Source organism: Anas platyrhynchos, chromosome 13 (genome assembly GCF_047663525.1).
Source record: "Anas platyrhynchos isolate ZD024472 breed Pekin duck chromosome 13, IASCAAS_PekinDuck_T2T, whole genome shotgun sequence".
Taxonomy (NCBI): Eukaryota; Metazoa; Chordata; class Aves; order Anseriformes; family Anatidae; genus Anas; species Anas platyrhynchos.
The window spans coordinates 15,095,265-15,119,319 of record NC_092599.1 but is presented as its reverse complement, the minus strand read 5'-3'; the positions used below and the strand labels follow the sequence as shown (position 1 = coordinate 15,119,319).

Sequence of the window (24,055 nt, the reverse complement as noted above, 5' to 3'; positions counted from 1 at the left end):
GACCCTGCTGGAGGTTCATCACACACTTTCCACAGGACCAAGCTTAGGCAAGGCAGTTTAGCAGCAAATCAGCTATTTGGAGATCCTGGGCAAAACAAAATGCATCAGCTGCTGCTCTCCAGAGAGTGAAAACTCCAGATATTTCTTCTGAAGGTGCCTGGGAATTACCAGCAGATCTCTTCCCTTCCAGTGCCAGCGGTGATGGCTGGCTGCTTGTTACTGCCCTGATGTTATTTCTGTGTCCCCACAGCCTGGGTGGACGTGTGTATTTCTAGTTGTTCTTTTCTCGTGTTCTCCTTTCTGAACTTCCCTTTAGACTGCTGACAAAATGTCTTGGTTAACGTTGGTCACCTGGTGGCAGCGAGGTTGGGGACTGGAGCTGCTGTGCTCTGTTCCCAGGGCTGGACAAGCTCTGGGAGTTTGGGGTCAGTGGTGCTCCCCTGCTCTGTTAGCAGAAGTTACCCTTTTGCTGCCTGCAGCCACCTTCCCGAGGGGAAACGTGGGCTCTGCCTTGCTGAGGTGCTGCAGGGCGGCCAAACATCCTCAGCAGATAGAGATCGTGTAGTTCAGGTGGACCACTAAACTTTTAGGCAGCAATTAGGACTTAGGCAGTAACTCTGAGTCAACTAATAAATACATCTGGGTGGTGCCTGGCTGTACTTTCCGATGGCAGATCCTTCCTATGTAGGCCTGATGTTTCTGCCTTCTCTGCTGGCCTCCCAAATGCTCTGCTTGGAAACCTGATCAAAAGCCTGTGGTGATGGTAAAGGGAGATGCCCCGCTGAATTCCATGGGTTTTCTTTGCTCCTCTAAGCTTGTAGACAATCCCAGGTGGTTTCTTTGATGCCCTTCTTCCCAAGTGGATGAAGTAATTATGACTCCTGTGCAGCAGGCTAATAGTTCTGAAGACTTTAGTCAGGCTGATTAACAACTGTGCTTTAATAAAAAAAATGTTCTGGTAAATCCGTCTGAATTGCAGCCCTAATTACTCTACAGCCTGATGTGAAGCAATTGCGAAGCTAATAGGATCACCTGAATCCAGTTAATGAATCCTCTGCGATGGCTTGCTGTGACTCACACCGTGTGTAGTGTCTCCTAGCCTCCCCTGCCCTGCTCCATTCCCTAGTGAATATTTATGATGTGCCTTGCCAAAGGTAAGGGGGTGCGCACCTCAACTTTGAATAAATTGCCTTAGATGTACGTGCATCCTTCCTCTTATTATTTTGGGGGATTGCAAGGATCAAGAGCCAGGGCTTTTTGCTTTGGTCTCAAGGCGAGTTCATTCAAGAAGTCGCTGGTTGCTGTTACTGCCCTTCCAGGGCTTTTCAGCTATTGCTGCTCTTTTTCAGGCTGCCAGGCTTTGCGAGAGCCTTTACAACCCCACTCCCTGCTTCCCCAGAAGTGCTTAGCAGCTGTGAGAGAACAGAGTTAGGAGAAACAGCTCCTTGCTTGCACTTTAAGATTGTTTGTCCTGTATCAGGACAGGAAAAAGCATTAATCTGGAAGTCATTTGTTTTTCTTGGAAGGCTTTTTCTTTCGGTTTCAACCTTTTGTGTATAAACTTGCTTGTGGTGCCTGCTGCTTCCGCCCCTCACCACCCAGTGCTTTCAAAAGGAGAAGGACACACTGACCCCAAAACCACGTTCTTCCATCTTTGACAAGGCTGTAAGCTGCTGATCGGGGTTAGGGAGGCTCAGGGCTGCTCAGAAGAGTGTGACTCTGTGTGAGCAGCAGAAACCCGATGATGCTTTTGGTTTTAAGGTACTTTTTCCTCTGACAGGTGGAGGATGTAGGCGAGGTCTGGGGCTCGAGGCCGACTGCTGTGTTAGGGGCTTGACTTCAGTCAGGAATAATCAAAAGGTTGTTATGAAAGTGGCTGTTCAGAACTTCCCTCCTTGTTGACTTCTGCTCCTAAATGTTCTGTGTTTCTTTACGAGTGTTAACCTACATAGGCTGGCGATACACAGAGGTTTATAAGATTAGCTGCCTGTTTAGGCACACTGTAAAACACATCCCTAACCATGTACCTTATGACTACCATAATGGCAAGGAAGCCTGGCTGACAAATTCAGTGGCAGGAAGCAAAGTAAACATCCGAGGGATGTAATAAAGAGGTTCAGGAAGGCAGGACTTAGCCACGTACCAGAGGCGAGACTTGACACCAGTTACATTTCTGGTCCTGTAGCCCCAGCACAACCGGTCGCTAAACATCATCCAACAAAACATTTACCTCAACTGCTCCTGAGCCGGGGTCTGTGTGAAAAAGCAGGGCTGGGACCTGGCAGTCCCTGAACTGAAGGGGTAATTCAGCAGAGGGGAGGATGTACGCAGCAAAGCTTTCTCTCTCTCACGCTGCTTGCACTACTGCTGATTGCAGATACGGGTCAGGCTGCAGCTCCCTGTGAGGGTGTTCGTAGGGGATATTGGGCTGGGGATTTCCAGAGGCTTAATTAAATCTCTGTCCAGGAACTCAAAGGCCTTGGTTAAGAGGAGAAAAATGCCAAATGATGCAAGTATTAGAGCAGAGAAAGATGAATTAATGTTGCTAGAAAGGAACTGTAAAAATATATATTTTTTGTATGCTGGCAACAGATTTCAGGCCAGTCCATTACAGATGGTGGGAGAGAGTTTTGTTTTGTTTTTTTAAGCAGAGGTTAAAAAAAATAAGAGGCTCAGTGGCATTTGGAAAAGAGGAAGAAAACCAAGCTCAGCAAACGTGCTTGGAAATGATAAGACACGGGGGAGAGCAGCAGAGATGGTGCTGGAGGGTTTGTGTTACAAGTGCAGCAGCATCTCTGTAGCTGCTCCAGCCCAGCTAGGGCTTGAACAAGCCTCTGGTGAGCCATAGGCTGACTGTGGGAGGAAAGGAGTGCAGTTTCTCTTGGGTTTTTAAATATTGCAGTGTTGGGCTTCTGCGCCTCTGGCTTTCCCCTGAAAGCTCAGGGCCTGCTCTTTGGAGGCTCCTGTCGGGTGCTAACAGCCCGCCTGCACTGGGCTTGGCTGCACACAGCGGCGAGGAATGTAGGACCCGTGGCATGGATAGATGCTGGGTTTGATTGCTTGGGCTGGTTTATTTTTTTATTTTCCTTATGGAAGAAATGGGTAATGTGTTCTGGGGCTGGGATGCTGGATGCCTTTGCGGTGACACGGGGAGAAGGGGGGTGCGTGTGTTGTTGGGAGGCAACTGGGGGCTTTCCTGCCACTTCTCACCCTTTGCTCACACAGAGCAGAGGTCAGCCGTCTTGCTGATAAATTTTGTATTTTTGATGTTTTGGAAGCCAAGTGCAGGGAGATCAAAACTCGACCTTGTCAGCTTTTTGGGATAGTGGGGACTGGCCGCTTCCCACACGTCGCTGTGGGGTTGCTTCATGTGGCTGCTCTTCTCCTGGAGATGCTGCAGGTCCTTGGGGGCTCTCCTGCAGCATCTGGACACGAAGAAGCACAGCAGGGCTGTCTTCTGGGCAGAAGTGGGCCTTCGGGCCAGGAGGAAGGAGTTTTTTCCTGGCTCCACCACAGATTTACTCCCTGAAACTTCAGCCACTTGGCATCGATGCCTTGGTGGGACAAGGAGCGGGTGCTGGCAGAGCGGCTCCGTGCTGCTGCTCCTGTGTGTCCCTGCTGCACGGGGCCCTAGTCCTGGGAGTTCCTAGCGTGCCCCAGAGTGGGGCAAAGATTTTAAACCTTCACCCTCAGCCATGGGGCAAGTATTCAGGAGGCTTTCATCTTTGGAAAATGCTCTGGGTGCTCTGGATGAAAGAGCTATTATTTACCTATCAACAACATAATCCCCCTCCCTCCTCCAGATTGTGGGCAAGCTCCTGGGGCAAACGGCACTGTAATTAAGAACAAATATTTACTATGAAGGACTAGCTGAGGCCTGGCTGGGCAAGCAGCCACGAGCCTTGTCTGAACTTGCCTTCTGTTTGTTCCCCTTTGAAAGCAAGGAGTCAAAGTCTTTTGTCAGAGGAGTGTTTGTGAGGCACAAGATGGTGGGTTGGGCCTCTGAAGCAGCCAGGAACCATCAGGCCGTTTGTTCCAAGCCTAGGAAATCCCCCACAAGCAGCAGTTACTTGCTCTAGAGGCACTTGGCTTCTCTTGTTAGGGATTGCTGTTCATCAGATCTGCAAGTGAGGGTGGGTGCAGAGGGACGCCCGCGTGCAGGAACTGCAGCTGGCATCACGCTGCAAGCAAGCCTTGGGAAATGTTTGTTTGTGTGCTTTAAAATCACAGATTAATTTAGGCTTCATTAGCATCTACTTTCCCTTTTGATTTTTCTTGCAATTCAGGAGTTTACTTCCCGGGGCTCAAGTCCTGGTGTTTTGATGCAAGGAGCTCGGCTGCCGGAGAAAGCAAGCGCTTGCAAAACTGTTTCACAGCTCAACCTCGCAGCCTACTCACCTGCCCTTGGCCACACTGATCAACAGCAAGGAGGGGTGACGGGGATCTTGCTCATCTTCTGGCAAAGCCCAGCAAGCTGAAATTTAATAAATAAGTCAATTGTGAGTAATAGAAGTAATTGCAAGGATGTGGTGTGTGGTTCAACCAGCTATCACTGGTGTGGTAATGCAACAAGGCATGTGATTAGACTGGGAAATTGCTGTAGCATACCAAGATAGACAGCATGAACAAGTAAACGTGGGAGACATGTACGCAGACATGCAGAGCTCACAAAAGGACTGAGCAAAGTGCCCAAGCAGCGCCAGCACCAGCTCCCAGGGTGCTGAGAAAGCCCTGGAAGTAACCAGAGAGCTGCCCCGCAGCGTGCTGATGTGCGTGCCACAATGCTCAAGATTACAACTTGTCCAAGTCTTTTAGGAATATGTGACCAACTGGTCTGATTTAAGAGACTTTTTTTTTTTTTTGGGTTGTTCCTCCTTGAGGTAGGGGTGGTTATGTAGTCTCTGCGGTGCGGTAACTAAAAACGGGGCTTGTGGCTTCCTGCGCTCGCGGGCTGAGCCTACCTGCCTGGAGCTTGTGTATTTGATGGCCGCTTCAGTTTTTTAAAATAACCTCCTTTGCTACCAGAGAGCAGCCGTCCTCTGGGGCTGTAGTCTGACCGAGGTGTTGGCTCTGGTTTGCGAGCTTGGCTGCAGCACTAGGGTGAAGGCAGGGGAAGCCTGGGGGGGCTGGTTAGGGGAAGGCCATGCAGCAGTGGGGCAGAGAGTCACAGAGGAGGAAATGTGAGATAGAGAAGCCCTGGCAGACTTGAGGTTAGTGCCTTACAAAGGCAGGAACAGGCTCAGCAGGCACTTTCTGGGGCTTTATCAGCACCAACCTCCTGGTTTGGCCCAGTAGATGCACGCGAGGAGGAAGTGGCAGTGCAGGCACTCCAGCTTGTGCCAGGACCGGGATGTTAGCGCTGGCAACCCCCCGCTAAAGACACTGCTCGAGTGGAATGAAAAGTGCTCGCTGGTTTTTGGGTTAAACCCACACCATCCCGTTTCGTGGAAATATTCATTTTTGGCTTCTGTGGCCAAAAGAAGCGCCAGAAAAGGGTTTGGGTCTCTGGTTTGGTGTGAACCAAAGTCATCCACGGTAGTGTGTCCCGTGCAGCTGGGCTGTAGGAGGGGAGCCTGGCTTTCAGCTCCTGATCTTTTCCAGGGAAACAGACATCTACACTCCGTTTGCTGAGCCTGCAAGGCTTTTGCTGGATTTTGAAGGGAAGGGTGTGAGTAAAACTGCCTGGAAGATAGGCCATGCTTTCTGTAAGCACTGAAGTTCTGCTCAGAGAAAGCATAGCTTGTTTTTTTTGGGGGGAAAATGATTCCCACTCTTTTTGTTGATTTCCCCTTCTGCTGCTGTTTCCCTGTCACATTTTCCCTGTGGTAGGTTAAGGGTCTCCCTCATATATTTGGATGCTGTACCCTGAAAAAGTCAGTTTGGCTAAAGAGCAAGCCTGCAAGAAATGTTCAGAGCTCTTGTTTGTCTCGGCCAGTGTAAGGTCCTGAAGCCTACGAGACAGAGGCTGTGCACCTGAGCCTCGTGTTTGACAGTGGGGAAACGAGTGAGGAGCCAGGCAGTGGAAGAGGGGAGCAAAGTGATATAGAGAGAAGTGACTTCCAGCAACTTCCAGGGAGCCCAAGGGCACTCGAGGCAGAGCCGAGGCCTCCTAGCTCAGACCTCTGAGCCTGGTCCTCCCTCTGTGCTCCGCAGAGGGAGCTGGGCTGCGGAGACAGGGACTGTCTCTCGCTGTCAAAATATCACTGAGGAGAAACAAATCTTTGCCATCCCTGCCTGTTATCACTGTTTCCTGGAGTCCTTTCCTTGTGTTTCTGCTAGTTCTCTCACTAAAAATGTGCATCCCGGGATGCGAGAGCTGCCCTGGAGCCTGTGGTGCTGGCTGTGGGCCAGAGGTGGTGCAAGACCCCTGGCTAGGGCTATGCAGACACAACAGCCCCCGTGTTTCAGCCACTCGGTGTCTTTTTTTGGGCTGTTTGGGACCTGCCCGGGCTGGGGCAGAGGTGTTCCTGCCCGGGGTGGAAGGGGTGGGCTTTGGGGTCCCTGCCAACCCAAACCGTTCTGTGATTTGCATCTCCTGCTGGCATCAGCCGAACTCCTCACAGCTTGTGTGACTGCTGAGCCTCCTGTTCTGCTGTGCTAGAGGACTCGGAAGGTGGAGCTGTGCTCTCCAGGGGTGGTTTGTCAGGTGTGCACTATTATCCAGCACGGTTTGGTCCCGGAGACGTCCTAGTGAGCTCCATCCTGTGCAGCAAGCAGTTGCCAGCACTGGGGAGACCACCTTTTAAAAGTGTTTGGATTTTTGTGCCAAGGATAGGTCTGTCCTTGGAACGATACGTACGCGAGGAAGAGTGAACTGTTCCTGCCTGCGCGGAGCCTGGAAGCAGAGGCTGGATGGCTGCACGTTGGAAATCCTGTCCTCATGCCAGGTGTAACCAGGATCATCTGGTCCAAATGTGTCTGCCTGAGACACGGCTCTGTTTTGGACATGCTCTGAGCACAAATGGAGTTTGCTGTCTGCTGGAGGAGCCAGGTCCCCAGTTGAGCAGAGCCTAACGGAAATTGGATCAGCTCCAAAATGTCTGGATGGCATATGATATTTACTGAAATATGGCACTGCTTGTGTAAGCAACACACCCTTCTCCCTCACTCTGAAAACCATCTGGGCTTCATGTGCAAGCAGTTAAAAACCAAGAGCAAGAGAGCATCTGATGCTGTACGGCTCCTGTGATGAGAGTCCCTGCTCTGGTCCCCGCCATGGGTGTCCCTGCTTTCGGAGGCCTGGAAGCCTCAGCCATGCCCTGACATCCTCCTAGCAACTGGAGGAGGGTTTCTTCCTTCTTCCAGTGGTGGCTGTAAGCAGAGTTTGTGTAGGGTTTTACTGCCAGGGTAAGAGATGAGCTCTCTTGCCTGAGCCAGGGTAAAACCATTACGCTGGCCAGGCCTTCCTCTGTTTCTAGCTGGGTCTATAGCTGATGGCTGCCTTCTTGGCTCTGCTAAGTTTTGTACTGCCTGAAGTCAAAGCTCCTAGGAGTGAGGAAGGGGTATTTGGCAAGTCTGGGCACTTGCACGAGGAGGTATTTTACCCAAAGGGAGCTGAGCATCCTTGGGAGAGGATTGGGACCGGGCAGGGCTCCCTGGCCCTTCACATAGCCAGGCTGAGAAAGAATTTGTTCAGTTCCACTGCTGGAGGGGCAGAGGGCCAGGGGAGTGCAGAGAATTGCCCCCAGGGTTGGGCTTAGCTAAAGGTAGCACCTCTGGGGTGGGGTTAGGATGTCCTCTGCTGTTTTTGAGGCTTTCTTTGTATCTTCCTCTCTTATCTGTGTGTACGCTCTGTGGGTTTTGTTTCTTACAGGGAGCATCATATGACAGCCCCAGCATCTGTGATCTCTCTGGCAGACCGATCCCTCTTCCTTCCTGAACCTGATAAACAGTCCAAGAAACTGCGTGTGTGTGTAGACACCCCTAAGACCCACAGCTCGCTTCTCCAGTTCTTGGTGTGGTTTCTCTATCCTTCCGGCACAGTTTCTGGTGCCACTCTGCTTCGCCTCCCCATCTCCCCTCCTGCTGCGGGTTACCTGCTGCCACGTGCTGAGAAGCTGCAGCTGGTGCCAAGCAAGTTCTGAGGTGGTTTGGGTTTCAGGCATGCCAAAAAAAGGCCCTGCAGTGCTTTCTGAAGTCAGCCGGCCCTCTGAGTGTTGGCAGTTCCTTGCCAGAGCACGGATGCTGTATCTCATGGGTCACACGAGTGCCTGGTGCAGGCAGCTGCTGTTGGGAGAGTGAGGCCTGCTCGGTGCCTGAGCAGGGCACCGTGGCACAGTGGAGCTCTGTCTGAAGCTGGACTCTGACAGCACTAAAATGGCCTCTCGTGCTTCCAACCTCAACAGCGGGTGGTTTTGTGGCCAAGGGATCTGGCTCCGGCTGTGTTCCTGCTGTTTCAAAGTGGAAACGTGTGGTGTGCAGGCACCCATCGAGGCCCAGGGGCTGGAGGCCTGATCCTTGCACCTCTGCTCTGAGAGAGAAATCCGGTCTCATGGGCTGGGACTTCCTGAAGTCCCTTTTGGGTTGAGAGGGGTGCGTTTTCCTCAGTTCCTGAGATAGCACACCAACTTGGACCTTCTTCTCCCCAGATCATTGCCAGGCCCAGTTCTCAGATCCAGGCTGGACTATAGCCTTGCGCAGTCCTCAGCTCTTCCAGCTGACTGCCCCTGTCTGAGAGCACAGCTGGTGCTCGAGAAGTGATGTGTGTTTGTCCCCATCTTCCAAGGTTGGAGGAAGCTTCCCGTTTCTATATTCCCTTCCTCCATCCCTCAGAGCCTGGGAGAGAGCCAGCAGCTCAGCATCTATCGGCAGCGTTTAAACAGGTCACTCCAGTACCCAGGTACCCTTCTCATCTCTCCACGTCTCCTTTTTGCTACTTTGGCAGATTGCCTCGCCTGATAGACTGCATTTTGATTCATCTCTGATATTTAATCTCATCCCTGGAGAAGGATGGGCTGGAATGATGCTGTGCTGCCCTGAGGTAGGAATCAAGAGCTTTAGAGTGTTATTTCATTCAGCCCCAAAAAGTCCTCTAATAACACAGAGGACGTTTTGTGCTGTAGTGAAAGGCAGCTTTGAGAGATCACGTAATCTGCCTTTGCCTGGCCTTGTGCTGTCTCGTAGGACTGGGATCAAAATACCATCTCGGATGCTGCAGCACAATTGATTGGAGCCACTTCAACCAATTCCATCTTTGTGTTCTGGAGGAAAGCATTTCTCTCTCCTTCCCTGTCACGGTCAGATGACATCCAGGGCACTTGGTGACAAAACTGGCTGCTCTTTTTTCCCAGCTATAGAGCCCGGAATAAGAGCAGGGCACCGTGATCTTTTTTTGCTCAAAGCGCTCACTCCCTTTTGCTGGGAGCTTCGGTCTCCTGGAGCATGGTGGAAGGAGTCAGTGCCTTCACCTTGGCCATGCCTGTGCTCCCTCCTGAAACTGAACGCAGTCTTCACGGGCCTGGTGCTTTGAAGGAAGCTGCCTGCAGCTTTATTTACATGACGTGGGTGGAGATAGAATAAAAGGAAACGAAGAAGCCCATGCTAACAGCGATGCCTTTTGTTTGTAACCAACAAAAAACAAAGTCTGGCTTCTCTAAAAAGCAAAGGCTGCCCGGCCAGCTGCTGCCCATGGGCTCTGGCCGATGCCCCTGCCTGGGCTGCAGCGCTGGCTCCCGGCACGCCGAGCTGCGCGGGGCAGTGCGAGCCGTGGTAGGTCGGGCTCTCCAGGCGTTCTTGGAGCAAGACCCCCTCCTCTCTCCAGATGCTGAACTGTCTCTGAAGAGCTCTCGCTCTGGATAGATGTTTTTTTGTTTAGCTGCTTGGCCCCTGCCCAACAGAGCCTGTGTGGCTTTATGGGAAATGGTTTCGAGTTGTGCAGGAATGGTGCTGCGCACATCTGAACGCATGCACCCGGCGGATCTTCAGCTGGGGATGAAATCGCACTGCTGACCGCAAATGTTTGTGCGTACGCATTGATTGCACTTATCTGCAAAGTTATAATCCTTACTCAGCCGAAGGTTCTGGTGTTAGAAGTCTGCTTGTTATTCCGTGTCTGTGCTCCGCAGGGCTCTGTTAAGCCCCTTTCTGCCTCCTTCCCCCTGGCATGCTGCCCTTTATCATCCTGTGCCTTGCACCCTGTTGGAAGGAGGGAGGTGATTTCCTTGGGGCTAGTGCCTGGGGCGTGGAGGGCACAGACCCTACCCGTAGGGGTACAAAACAGGTCATGGCTTTAGTATCTCTCCCTGAAAAGGCATCTCTGTAGGTATACTGAGGTATGTGACTTCCAGGAGAGCACATTTTTTTTAAATCCCTTTTCTTCTGAATGGCTAGGAGAGAGGAAGAGCTCTGAAAACTAAAAGGTGAAAGTGGCATAAGACCAGTGAGCATCGAGGGTTGAAATCAGGTGTTTCCCATTTACTGTGGTGCTAGGACATGGAACAGCCTTCAGTATAGGAGCAGAATGAGAGATTTGAGAAGCTGAGTGACTTGGTGGCGAGAGTTTTATCATTTATGGTGAGGATTGGTTATGAAATGGCGCTATCTGTGCTGTCGGTGCTTTGACCTGATGTCCTGGGAAGTCCTTCAGTGGCGTGTGGTCCTGCCTGTACGGACACCAGGGCAGCATCCTTCACTGCTCCATGTTGTTGCTGTGGCCCTGAGCCTGAAGACCGCCATTTTTGAGGTGATTTCAACTCAAAGACAGTGGAAGACAAGGCTTCCAAACAGTATGAGCTTGATCCTATTTCTCCTGGGAGGCACATCTGGGAGGTAAGGGGAAAATGTGAGGGATGGGTTTGGCTGCAAGGTGGAGCAGCGTGTTTATTTTATTCAGAGCTTTGCTGGCCAAGTAAGGCCCTGAGTGCTGCTGCTGCTTCTCTGTCAGCTTCTTCCACTGGAAACTCCAGCCCACTTCTCTCCTCTGCTTTCGGTAAGTAGCTGCTGCCTCAAGGCCTTTCTTTTTCCCTTCTTTGCAGACTCCCTACCTCGGAGCAGGACCTCTGTGAGGAGAAGTTAACCCAGCTGGAGGTCACAGAGCAAATCAGTGACGTGGTTTGTGGTACCATTGGAAGGTGTCATTTCTCCATCTGTGCCTGGGCATTGCTAGGTCCTGCTGACTTACAGGGGGAAGACACATTCCAGTAGTCTTTGGCAGAACTGATATTTAAGAAATGCTTTGGAGGAGGATTGACTCTTCCCCCCTTGGTGGAAGTAGGCAGCTTCTGGCCATTGCAGGCTGCTGCCTGTAAGGTGCTGCTTGCCTGTAAGGTTTTGCCAAGGCTGGTCTGTCCCAGGGTGGGCACAAAGGGTAAAATCAGTGAAGATTTGGGACTCCTCAGTATTTAACTCATTGCAGATGGTCATGCCCAACTTTGCAGGTGTTATGGGCTAGCTTCCGAGATGCTAAAATTCCTGTTTTCCCTAGAAACACACAATTCAGCTCTTTGTTTATGCCAATCCTGGCTAAAATACAAACTGAAAAGAAGGGACTGGAATAGGCAAGCGCTGGCATGGGCTGCCCACAGAAGATATAGAGTCTCCCTCCTTGGAGCTCTTCAGAATCTGCTGCGAGCAAGGGGCTCTGAGTGAGAACAGAGAAGTTGTCCCAGGTGTAGGCACTGAAAGCCGGGGTGTCCTCTTGTTCCTTACTCTAAATCTGAGTTTCGGATACTTTCTTCTCTACTGAAGGAAGAGATGGTCAAAAAGGAAGGTCGGGTGACTGTAAAGCCTGTGGACCAGCCAGAGGTCCTGCGTGTGCACACCAGTGTTCTGTCTTCTTGCAGGCAGTGGGAAGGGAAAGCTTCCCCTCTGTGGCTGTTGTGCCAAGAAGCATCGTGTTCTCCCCACCAGCCATGCTCTGAAAGGGGACTCCCTTCAGAAGAGGACTTAATGCAGGGCAGTCCTAATCCACAAACCTTGTGGAAGGAGCAGAACGAGGTCTTGTTATGTTTTTTGAATCCTTTTCAGGGGGGCAAAACTCCTAGGCAAATGTTTCTGGAAAAATGATGTGGTTTTATTCTTGCTCTGCAGGATCCCCTTGCTTTGATAGAAATGAGTGAAGTGTGATGTGCCACTGCGGTGAAAGCAGTCCAGGTGGGTGCTCAGACCCGGTTCTCCTTCGCCTTCCCTGCCCTCAGGTATTGTGGTGTGGGCTTGGGGAGCATCTCCGTGGGTCAGGGTGTTTAGCTCAGGTTCAGATACATTGGCTGCACCATTTCCACCTCTTTGCAGAGCCTTGCTCCTGCTGGTGGTGCTGCGCTGTCCAAGCTCTTCAGTTCTGGTGCTGCTCCAAGGCCTCAGCCTTGAGGAGAGGATGGTTTTGTTTAGTTTGCTTATATACAGAAAAAAAAAGTCTGTCAAAATAGGGATTTGGAAAGGAGGGGGGAGCAGGAAGTCTTCCTGTTGGCATTATTAGGAGGGAAATGAATGTTTTATGTTCAGGGGCCCTGCTGGATGCACGGCGCTCGGGGACAGTGGTGTGGTGAAAGCCTCCTGACTTCCCGAGTGTAGGGTGCGAATGTGATCTGGAATAAGCAAGAAAGTGCTAAATATAGAAGCCGCTGGCTCCCGTCCTGCAGTGGTGGCTCTGCCCTCACTGCAGTCCTGGAGGCAGCAAGTTCTGCCTATTGTTCCGGTCACATTCTTGTGTCCCACAATGGGGCCTCCGTGATGGAATAAAATGAAGAGAAACAGATGGGAAAACAATAACCCAAGGAATAGGCCCTGAGCTTCGCTGGCAGCTTCCAAAAAACCCATAAATCCCCAAATGCATTTGTGCTGGATTAGGGAACTGGAGCAAAGCAAGGGCCAAGTACTTGCTTTCCTGTCCTGCCTGTGCTCTTGTTGTGCAGGGAAAGCTTTCTTTGGGGGCTCTAACTTGCAACAAATCATTGCAATGGCAGTGGGAGCTCACAGCGCGCCAGCCTGCTCTTCATCCTTCTTGGGTACGAGGGAGCTGGCTGCCAGCAAAACCTTGGGAGACCCTCACAACCTGCTGCTGCAGCCTTTCTGAGTTGCTGGTAAATGCTCCGTAGAAAGGAATAACCACTGGTAACTGTGAGCCTGGGAGGAGAGGCTGCCTGGAGCACTGAGCAGGGAATATGATGTGCTTGAAATGTCACGTTTGGTGAACGTGAAGGCACCTAAGTAGTAAGAAGTCCTGACCCAGCCAAAATTTGCTTTTTGTTCATGTTTGAAGCCCGTATGTGATGGTTTCCTCAGCAGACTGTCATTATCTTTTGTGTCCCTTCCTCAAGTGTGTGTGCACTAAACCCTCTGGGCAGCACAGAGATAGGTGACTCTGGAGGTGAGTGAGAGAAGTTTGGTCCTTTCTGCAAGAACTTGCCTTTAACTTGCAAAAAGCCAGGTGCTTGGGTACTCACCTACCTGGCTGTGAATTGACTTTGCCAGAAACTGCAGCTATTTCTTTCCATAGTGGGTTATTTATTGCTGTCTTTTTTTTTAGATGAATCAGTTCCTCAGGGTAGCGGGACAGCATTGCAGCCAGCCCAAGGGAGGAGTGAGGCGATGCTGCAGGGAGGTGAAATGAAACGAGTTCTTTCTTTGAATCAATCGTCTGGTGAAACCTCATCCTTAGGATGTAGGGCAGGAAGAACTGCACGCGCTGAAGCCGTGGTGCTGCAGCTGTGTTGTTACAGCACTGGGGCTAAGATGCTTAGAGCCAGATAGGGATCTGTATACCAGCATTCCTCACCCTCGTTAAAATTCCACTTTTCCTCCCGTTCCGTTCCCTGAGCATATATTCTTTCAGTCACGATCTTCCTCGATGTGTTTGCTCTTTCCAGCCCCTGTTCCATGTGAAACAGCTGTTGCTGCTCTGAATGGACAGATATATCCCTGTGCAAGCAAAGAAATGGTGAAACAATTCGCGTGCTGCTGTGGCACGGCCCAAAGCAGCCCAAGAGCCGGGCTCCTGTTTTGTTTAATGGGCTTTGATCAGGCTTGATGTCACTTAGGTGAAGTGGCAGTTGCAGGATACGGATTTTCCCTGTGGCTGGTCACAGTACTAGGGGATACGGTGTGCAGACAGATGGGTGCTGTGGGACTGTAACTGTGCAGCTTATTAACTTTATTGTTCCATGCACAGCTCTGAGCAGGAGATTGTTTTCATCGAAATAAGAGTGCTTATGCCCTTGTGTACTTTGTGTACATGAAACCACATAGGAACCACAGAGTTACTGGTAAAAAGTGAACTTAAAATCAACACAGAACACTGCGTTGTGCACAGGAAAGTGCATTGCTTCCTTTGGCCAAGTGTTACGCTGCCAAACTAGTTTCATATCCTGCATCCTCTGCTGTGCTACAGTGCTGTGATGCAGCTGATGTCCTCTTGTGTCACCACCGCTTCAGCTGTGTACAAGCACACCTAACAAAGGGTATTTCAAAGGCGAGGTCTGGAAAGTGCAACTGACCCCTGCTCCAGCTCATGTGCTTGCATTGTGCCACCTTGGCTGTCCTAGGAAAAGATGGGGAACTGCTCCTGCCAGCCCTGTGATGCTACAGGATATGAATCTTCCTGTTTTGTTCTTCAGTTCTGTTTAGGGCGAGCCCTGCTTCCTGCTGAGAGCCAAACAAGGCACCAACAGAGGTATTCTCTGTGAGGGAGGTGAAATACGGCCTTCTTTCTTTGAGCTCGGAGCCACTCAACCCTTTCATGCTGTCTGAATGGGATGTTGGAGGAAGCAGGGGAGGACGAAAGACTCCAGACTGATTTTTCTCTTCTAGGATCTGACTCTCATTTCTGTTGTCTTGGAGGAAGAGTGGTTTACACCACCTGTCAACGACCTTTTCTCAAATGCAAAGTAAATATTTCCTCAGCAGCCCTAACCACTGTGAAAGAAACAGCGGAAGGCAGACAGATGGCAGGTACATTGATGTTGTAGGTCCAGTACCACAGAGCCAGGGTGAGTAACAGCAGTGAAACCAGGAGGATCAGGCCTCCGGCTCTTAGAGAGGCACACACACAAAGTTGTTTTCCAGGCCTGTAGAGTGGCTGGGACATTGGACATGAATCCAGGCCACTCTTCAGCAGGAGTGAGCTAATCTGGCTTGGAGGTGAGGGAAGGAGACAGTCCTTCTTTTTGCCTTGTTTCTCTTCTGAGGTGCCAGCTAAAGTCTTTTATGTGTGTAGGTGAATCACTTCGGTCAAATGCAATTACTGTTAAGGGGGGGGAGGAAAAAAAACAACCCCAAACCAAGCACATAGTAAGGCATAAACAGTTGAATCCTCAGTTAATCAGCTGAATACATTGAAGAAAAATGTTTGGGCTTGAATGAAGCACTGAATTCCATTTGGGTGGGATGGCGTTCAGTAATGACACACTGCATTATTTTGTTTTGGAAACAAACCGAGGTGGTTTACTCCTTTCTTAACATCGAAGCTGATCTGTAATTCGCAATTTGAAAGTGCAGCTTGGGGGAACTGATTGCATTTCCCAGTGCCTGTTCCTCGTGCTACACGCAAGCCCGTTCAGGCTTTTTGTGTTTGTAGTGGAAGGGCTGGTGGGGAGGGCTGCCTTCTGAAGGCAAGTGAGCTGACTGATTTCACCAAGCTGAATGTGAGCAGAGGCACCTCGATCAGTGCCCTCGCCCCCAAGGGATGAAGCAGGTGAAGGGAGCTGTTGGGTGCCACCTCTGTTACAGATGTGGGCTCTGGGCTAAGAGACACTGGGAGCCATGGTGTGAAAGCAGGAACCCACTGAAACGGTGATGCTTGCCTTGTGCTACGTGGATGGTCTGACTTGCAGAAAGAAGTAAAATCTCTTTTTGTGATCTTTAGATAGCATTAAAACTTGATGTAGCTCAGCCCCACGATGCCCACCCTGTTTCGGAGATCACTGTGATATCAAGTTCTCTTTCATGCAGTTTTGAAGTAGATTCTCCAGGGATGCTTTTGCTCTTGGTTGTAGATTCGTCTGTATTATAGCTCTGCACCATCTCAAAACCAGTTTATCCTGAAGCAGGTATTTTTCTTGATGCAGCCCCTTATGTCCTCATCACACTTGTCCCTGTACAATCATGGTGCTGTGCCGGAGGCCGTCGCTTTTTGGGCAGTCTAGTGGAAGCAGTGACTTTCCAGGGACACAGAGGTGCGTGGAGGTGGGTGAGAGCTGACCCAGCTCTGCTGTGGCTGGAGCTGGAGGCTCAGCCAGCAACCAGCACCCTCCCTGCTTCCTCGCAGAGCCCAGCACTTGCGGCCGTGATGCTGCCGTAGTTTCTGCTTACGGCACGGGAACAGCCAAGCAGGTTGTTCCTTCAGCAGTCTCCTAGTTTCTGAAATGGAGGACAGCTAAAAACATGCCGGGGCTTGACGTGGTCTGTTTCTAATTCACAGTATCTAAAGTGCAGCTGGCTGTAACATGCAGCAGGTACACCATTGATCCAACCTTGCGAGGCAGCAACCTTCCTATTACCAAATCACACTGTGCATCAGCGTAGGACTGCTGGCAGATTCTCTGCTGGAGAATCCGTTTTTTTCCTTTTTTTCTTTTGGCAACTGGGTGACAATGTTACCTTCAATAACATATTTATGCATGTGTCATTTTAAAAAGAAAAAAACAGTGGCTAATGGCCAGTCCATTCTGTCCCCTTCCATGCAGCAAACTCATCTTTTGTATGTGTGGCCAGAAAAGCAGCTGTGAACGACTTCACCAGATACTGAGCAATGGCAAATCCAGCTCATGATGTATGTTAGCAATATGAATTGCTTACTCCTCTCTCCTGGGCTGTGTTTCCCTGACAAGAGAAAAGTGAACAGAATTATTTAAGATATAATAGATAGTTAAAGAAATATTTCTTCCTGTAGAGTGTACGCATGGTTATCGACATCCCAAGGAAGAGAATTTTGTCTTCAGCTGCTCAATGATGGAAACTCGTAATGCAGTAAATTAAACCAATACAAAAGTTAATGTATTCATATGTAGTACGGATGTTTTGCTGTTGCTGTCACTATCGAAAGTGACATCCATCACAATGACATGTACCCAAGAGGTGGGAGGGGGGAGCCTGGGGTAGTTGTGTCCAATAACCTCAACTACAGAGCTCTTCTAATGCCTTTTTACAACGGTTTTGCAGTTCTGTATTATCTCTTCTTCATGTGATTTCTCTCCTATCTGTGCGCTTCTCAGGATTGCCTCTTCCCTTCCACTTTCCATAATCAGCATTTATTATCCACACACGTCCCATAAAACAAGGCTACAAGGTGACACAGACACTGATGCTGACCCAGATCCAGGCTCACCCCCAGCTTTTGTCTTTTCTTTCCTCACCTTAAGCAATAATGCACTCGTTAGAGTGTTGAGGAGGCTTTGTTGAAAGGTTCAGCTTCTCCTACTGCTTGGTGCTAAAAATAAAGTCTCATTAGCTGGAACTTTGCTTGATCAGCAACAGAGCTCTTGGGGGAGAGGTACTGGGATGAGCTCAAGTTGTAAATAAATTAGAGAAAACTCCATCCTACTTCCCTGTCAGCTCCAGGTCTACCCAGAACCTGCAAGCCAACGCACCGGCCGTGCTTTGTGGCTCTCTGCAAAGGCACCTTCTCCACCCTTGAAGGCGATGGCAACCGTGCACCTGGTGATGGTTCTGCTCTTGTAGTTTGGGGGGTTAAGTTGAACGTTCTCGCATTGAGAAGGGGAAACCACTTGCTTTCTCAGGAGTCAAATGATTTTGTGTTCTGTTCTCTCACTGCTGCAAAAGTTTGGCTTTTTTGGCTGGTGCTGGGAAGGGGGCAGTTGGTTCCTGCAGAGCGTGCTTCTCCTCTGCCAGGAGGCTCTTCTGCTTGGCAAAGGATATCTCATTATCTCCTGTCTAAAAGTGAAATGCATCTTATAGAATAATTACCTCTGCCAATCTGCCCCTATTTCTTAAACTTAACACACTCATAATTAACCACAAAACCTTTTTTTTTTCCTTTATCCTCATGGTTCTCGCAGTTGGACTGCGCTGAGCAACCCAGGCACGCTTGAAATGAAGCTCTGCCTGTTCCTGTCCACCTTGAACTGAGTTTCACAAGGGCAAGGTCTGGCTCCCCCAAGCAGGGGAAGGCCTGGGAGGGAGCTGGGGGCAGGCTCTGTGCCTCTCTCCGCTCATCCTCAGGGCTGGGGGAGCCCTTGGTGAGCTGCCGGCGTGATGCTGCCCTGAGTCACAGCGCTGTTTATCCCACGGGACTTCTGCACAGCACCATTTGTGGTTCCTTCAGGGAACTTTCTTCATTTACATGTGTTGGGTCTCCTCACTGTGTTTTTTAGGTAGCTGGGATGTGCTTCAGCTACTGAGGATGTTGAATGCCGTGTTACTGATGGACCGATGGTGTGATTGTCTCAGTACTGCCCTGAAATGTAATGTATAGCACCGATACGAAAAGCTGATGTGTGGCTATATCCAACAGCATAAAGGTTGCCAAGGCATTTCTGAAGGCCTCTTGGTGGCTGTGGGTTTCGACATCCTCCAGAGGTTGTTGCAGAGCAAACTGAGCTAGGGCTTTCTGAGGAAATAAGTCTGGTTGTGGGGCTGCAGCTTGTCTTGGTATCACTGCATGTCTGGCCGTGCTGGGCAGAGCCAAGGGCTCGTGACGGCCATCCCAGGCCATGCTTGCTCATGTAATGTCAGTAAATTCCCCCTCATCTTTCCTTGCCTCAGATATTTTTCTGAGTATGGCAAGCCAACATATGCATCTAGGCTGAAACTGATGAGCCCTCGCTTCCTCCCAGGCATGCCATGTGGCTATTAAATGCAGATGGTATGAGTGTTTGGGGGAGCAAGGGGGTGATGTGCTATTCTGGAAGGTCCAGAAGGCAGCAGAGCGCCCAGCTTGTCCTGAGGATTCCCCAAGGGACTGAGGTCAGACACCTCATGCTCCTGTCACCTTGCAAACTCAGTGCTGCTTTTTCAGAAGGGAAAGGAACTGAAGTGACCTAACCCAGCTGCAGTACTGACTCACTCCAAATCCATATACATTGGCTTTGCTGATGGCTGTGGGGAATTCGCATTTTTAGACCTAGAAAGGACCCAGGCGATGTCAGATAAATCAGACAGATTTTTGCTATCCCCTCTCCAGGATCTGCCGTGTGGGCTTCTGAGTCCAGGCAGGAAGAGTAGTTACCGTGCAGCCAGATGGTTTCGTTTTCTCAGGAAGATTAATTACCTAGCATCAATCGGCCTGGCCTTGGCATCTGAGAAACAAGTACTTACAGCAACAGATGAGCTATCAGTTGTCCCCTCCTGAGCCTGCTGAAGGAATTTGATGGTCTTTTCCTCAGGCCTTTGTGCCTAGATTTGACGTGCTGGCATGTGTTAACTGTCTTAGTTCTTGAGCTGTCAGCTGAAGCTTGTATAACAGGCGTGTAGGTGGATGAGGGGCAGATTGACCAAAGTTTGAATCTATTTGCAGGATCCCCATCTTCAGTAAGGAACAGCTTTGCTGACGACTTCAAGATGCCCCTCTTCCTGCCGTTGAGGAAAGACATCTGAGAAATGGCATCTGGGAGGGCAGTAAACTTGGCTGTACTGAACTGATGGCACTTAAGATGACAAATGGATTTGAAGACCATTCTTTCAAGCCACAGCTTGATTTGAAGTTGTCATCATAAATTAGGTGCTCCTGCAAAACTAGAGATTTGATGGGAATTGCTGTATTGGGAAGAAAGACTAAATAATGCTCCTAAAACTTTAGAAGCAAAGGGTTGAGTGATGCCACAGCTTCCCATGTGCTTGTTCTGAAATCTGTGCCCAGTGCTGGAGCACATGGACCTGTCTGTTCAGTTCCTCACTCATGGGCAGAGGGTTTAGCTCCTTCCCTTTGTGCAAGTCTTCTCTTGTTTCCTGTACCCATTTGTGACCTTCTTGGGAGGGTTGGAAGCCCCGGGGTTTTCCCTTGAGGGACAATTGCTCATCCTTGAATAAGATGTTTACTCTTGCCTGTAATTGCACAGGGCTTGAGCAGTGCCAAACCCTAACTGTGCTTCCTTCCCATCTCATTGCTTTCATGTAGAGACATGGGTGTGTGAATTGCTCGGGGAGGTTCAAGTTGTGGCATGATAAGCCTCATCTCTGGGCACTTTCCCAATCTGTGTTGTCAGGAGCAGGTTCTGCTCCTTGTTGTCCGTTTATTGCAATCCCCAGAGGACGTTGGGGTCTCCTGGCCTTTTCTCACTGCACTCTCCAGCCCTGGGTCACCATATTTTGAGGAGCCATAAGCTGGTTTTAAAACTGGAGGACAGGCATTCTTTATTCCACTTTGAAAAACTGGGGGTTTAGAGCAATGGAAGGGGAAGGACTGTGGGTCTGTTCCAGTATTTATTTTGCTTATTGGAAAACAAAAATATTTACCAGGCTGCTTTCAGAAACCAGCAATCCGTAAGCTTGGTTTTCATTAAAACAGCATTCATTGTTTTTCCCCTGAGGATGGAGTGACATTTTTCAAAATTTTCTATGTACAATAATTGCATTTTTTATCAAATTTAGTTCTGACTTTGCGACCACAATAAAGTTTAGGAAACCATTATTTATTATGGGTTAAAAAATATTCTATGATTCTGGCTGCTTGGCCTGATTACTGGACTGTACTGTGATTTTTCTCCCAGTTGCAAAGCAATGTTGTAAATGCTGCTTTCAGACTCTGTGGGCTTTTCCCAAAATGCCTGGGAGAGCTACTGTTGCTAGCATCCATTGCTCAGCTCTTCTGCTAGGATTCTGCCAGAGAAACTTATGGACAGATGCCGTGGGGGGAGAGAGGAGGTGATATTGGAACCCCCTTCTCCTTCAGGGACTGTTGCTTGTCTCTGTCTTCCCCAGGATCCAGAAAGGGATGTGTGTGTTTGTGGTGCTTTAATCGTACCTTGGCCAGAGCTTGGTGTTGGTCAGGAGTTAGGGAGTAAAATTTCCTACAACCCTTCCTTTTTTGTGATCTCTCCTCTTGGTGGGGTTTCAGAACCAAAAGATAAGATGTCTTGGTGAGGATGTTAAAAAGTCCTCCTGCAAAGCAAGCCATCGCACATCCCTGCTAGCAAGTTCCAAAGGCTCTTCAGCATTATTTCAAGAACAGGGGGAGAAAAGAGGATTTCCTCTTGAAAAAATGATTCTTGGAAAATCTGTACCATGTTTGGAGACAGGGAGGTGACCTTTGGAGGCACCAGAGAAGATCTGATGTTTGCTGTGGCTGGTCTCCAGCTCCCTAAAGGCATGTGAACAGAGGGTCAGGGAAGTACCTAGAGGACAGGCATCCGAAGGGTTGTGCCCTGAGCACAGGCCCATCGAAGCCACGCATGGTATTACACCAAGATAGATGTACGTGCATGTTGAGAGGAATTACCTCTCCCGTGGAGGGGGCTTTTAGGCACAGCTTGGTGCTGACGTGGGGAAGGTATGGCTGTCCTCTGGGAGCTGAACCATGGCTGTCAGGTCCCTGGTCAGCCTTCGTTCAGGTAATGCTGATGCTCGGCCACTATTTACCTGCACTAAATCAAAGCTGTGGATGGTGAGTACACAGTTCCTACCTTGTTACTGGTCAGCTGAGCCCTGCAGTATGGCCTTGTCTTTTGCCAGAGAAGCCCTCAGGTTTACCCTAAGACTAGAGAGGTTAGGTTAACAAAATAACCCCTGTGTGGTTTTCTTTTCTTCATCCTTTCCCAGAGGGCTGTTGCCTTTCCATTCTCCTAGTACACATGTTGGCACTTCATTCCTCTACAGAGGTCAACTGACTGCAGCCCTGCCTTAGCAGAGAGCATGGATGCATCGCTTCTTTACAGTGGGGCTAGAGGGATTTTGAAGATCGTCCCATAATTCAGCCACAGTTACAGATTACAAGGCAGAAATGATCAAGTGAAATCTATGATGTGTCTGACACAAGGGAACTGTGAGCTGCTCTTCATCCTAGCAGAGGTGCAAATGACCGTGTGGGATGAAAGAATGTAGAGGAAAGAGCCTAAGTTTATTTATCTGTTTCCCATTTGTCTCTGTAAAGAATGTTTTAAGGCATGGAATGACTTTTTTTTTTTTTTTAAATCCAGCTTCCTTTTCAGTTTATGGCCTGAACTTTTGTAACTAAATATGTAAATGTGCAAAACTAAATGTGTAAATAATGCATGCAGCTGGTATAATTGCTTGCAAATACTGTGTGCAACAACAAGGGAAAAGTTGGGTTTGCTCTGTATTTATTGCATTTCACTAAGCTTAGCAACTGGAAGCAGCTTGAGTCAGCTTTGCTTCATCTCTCACACCCTTAACCAAAAGCTGCATTGTTTAGGTTCCTAGTGGAACTGGTTGGGAATCTTTTGATGAGATGATTATTTGTTAGTAAATGCTGTGTTACGTAGCTGATGGAGAAATGTAAATTTTAGTGAAAATTTTTGTGGCCAACACAGATTTCTAGTGCTACCTTGTGTCCAGGGACACCTGCCTGGGATTGGGCACTCGAGCTAAGATATGAAAGCTCCTGTCTTTGGATCCAGCCCCACAGATCTTCAAACCTTTTTCTCTCTCAGCATTGGACTGTTGGCTCTTCTTCAATAGACATCTGGGGCTGGGTATACTCTTGAGTCGTGGGAGTCCTTATCTTTTTTCCTTCGGTTTTTAAAAGGCTTTGAGTTTATGCTACATCAAATAGTTAAACAATCAGTCCTGGAAATACATTGCAAAAGGGCAAATATTTTTCTCTGGATGACTTTCAATTCACAACCCAGAAAGAGGGAATCCTTCCAAGAGGTTAAGCAGGAAAAATGGCATCTGCCCTAGGATTGTGAAAGTGTCTGCCTTGGAGGAGCTCTTGGAGGCTCCTCTCAAGACCTGCCCACTGTTGCTACTTGGAGCGAGCCAAAATGCTTCTTGCCATCATTGTTGGTGCCCCAAATCCCAGCATGGTTTGAAACACCAAAGAAAACCGGGTTTGGGACAGGTAGGGCATGGTTCTGCTGGGAAGTTTGCTAACCTGTGCACAACCAGAAGCAGTAGGTTGCCTCAGCTTCTATATCTACATTTGGTCAAGGCTTCTGCTTGACAGGAGTGAGCCTGGCTGATCTCAACAGTAGGATTGTGTCTGTTCTATTTGTAGGAGGTAAGAGCTGTACCATTTTATTTATTTATTTATTTTTGTTGAGAAATCAGTCTTTCACCTCCAAAACAGACAAGATTTTTTTTTTCTTCTGTTCTTATATTAACACCCACAAACCAGAAAGGCCGAGTCTCCTGCTTTTCCTGTCCCCAGTGCAATTTGTAGGGGCCGACTTTGCTTGCCCGTGTCTCCAGCTTCACTTAGAGCTGTATTCACCTAGGGCTGTGTTTGCAGAGCTCTGACTAGCAGAGCTCTGCAATTTCAATTTATGTGCAGATAGGTTGAAGTTCAGGCATAAAACCTAGGAGGGTTGATTTTGTTTTGGTTTTCCCTCTTAAGGGACACTAGGACTCCAGGCTGCCAGAATTGATGGGACTGGCTTGTATATCTTTTCTCCTGAAGCTGGCTGACAGTTTTAAACCATCTTTAAATCAAACCTTTGTGGCTAAGATTTACTGAGAGCTTTTTACAAATTAAATGCAAAAATCTCGTCCTCTCTGTGTGGAAGGCAAACTCTTGAATCTGGCTGCCTGTGCATTGACAGAAATGTGGGGCTTTCAGGTGTATATTTACAGACACATGCTGCTGAGCCCTGCAGTGGTGATAGACACTTCCAAATGGCCCTGCTCAGGAAGGAGAGGTATATCTTAGTGCTGGAAGACTGATCCCGTGAGCCTCATAGATTTATGAGAGTGAGGGACCTGAAGTGGGTAAACGGGACAGGTGCCTATAAATATAATGAGCTAGTCTTGCGCACAGAACAGCTACAATCTAGCTTTATAAATAACAGCAGCTCTTTAGGTTTCCTAGGAGGTCTGGCACTCTTACAAATGAATGTGCTGCTAGTTGTCTGAGACCAGACATCGGAAAGCTGTCCATGAGTGCTGTTGGCCCACTGTCTTTTTTCCCTGCCCCCATTCCCTTTCTCTCTCTCTTTTTTTTTTTTTTTCTCCTTTGCTGCCTTTTTGTTACTGAAACACAAACCCTCTGTGG

The 24,055-nt window shown here is 49.2% G+C and overlaps 1 long non-coding RNA gene across 1 annotated transcript; it reads left to right on the top strand.

Moving 5' to 3' along the window:
• The first annotated feature begins 379 nt into the window (after positions 1–379).
• On the top strand, positions 380–22,318 carry LOC140003637 (uncharacterized). The gene is made up of 4 exons (XR_011812599.1): positions 380–1,154; positions 4,287–11,934; positions 12,028–12,090; positions 19,406–22,318. It is a non-coding gene; the product is annotated as an uncharacterized lncRNA (long non-coding RNA).
• The last annotated feature ends 1,737 nt before the right edge of the window (positions 22,319–24,055 follow it).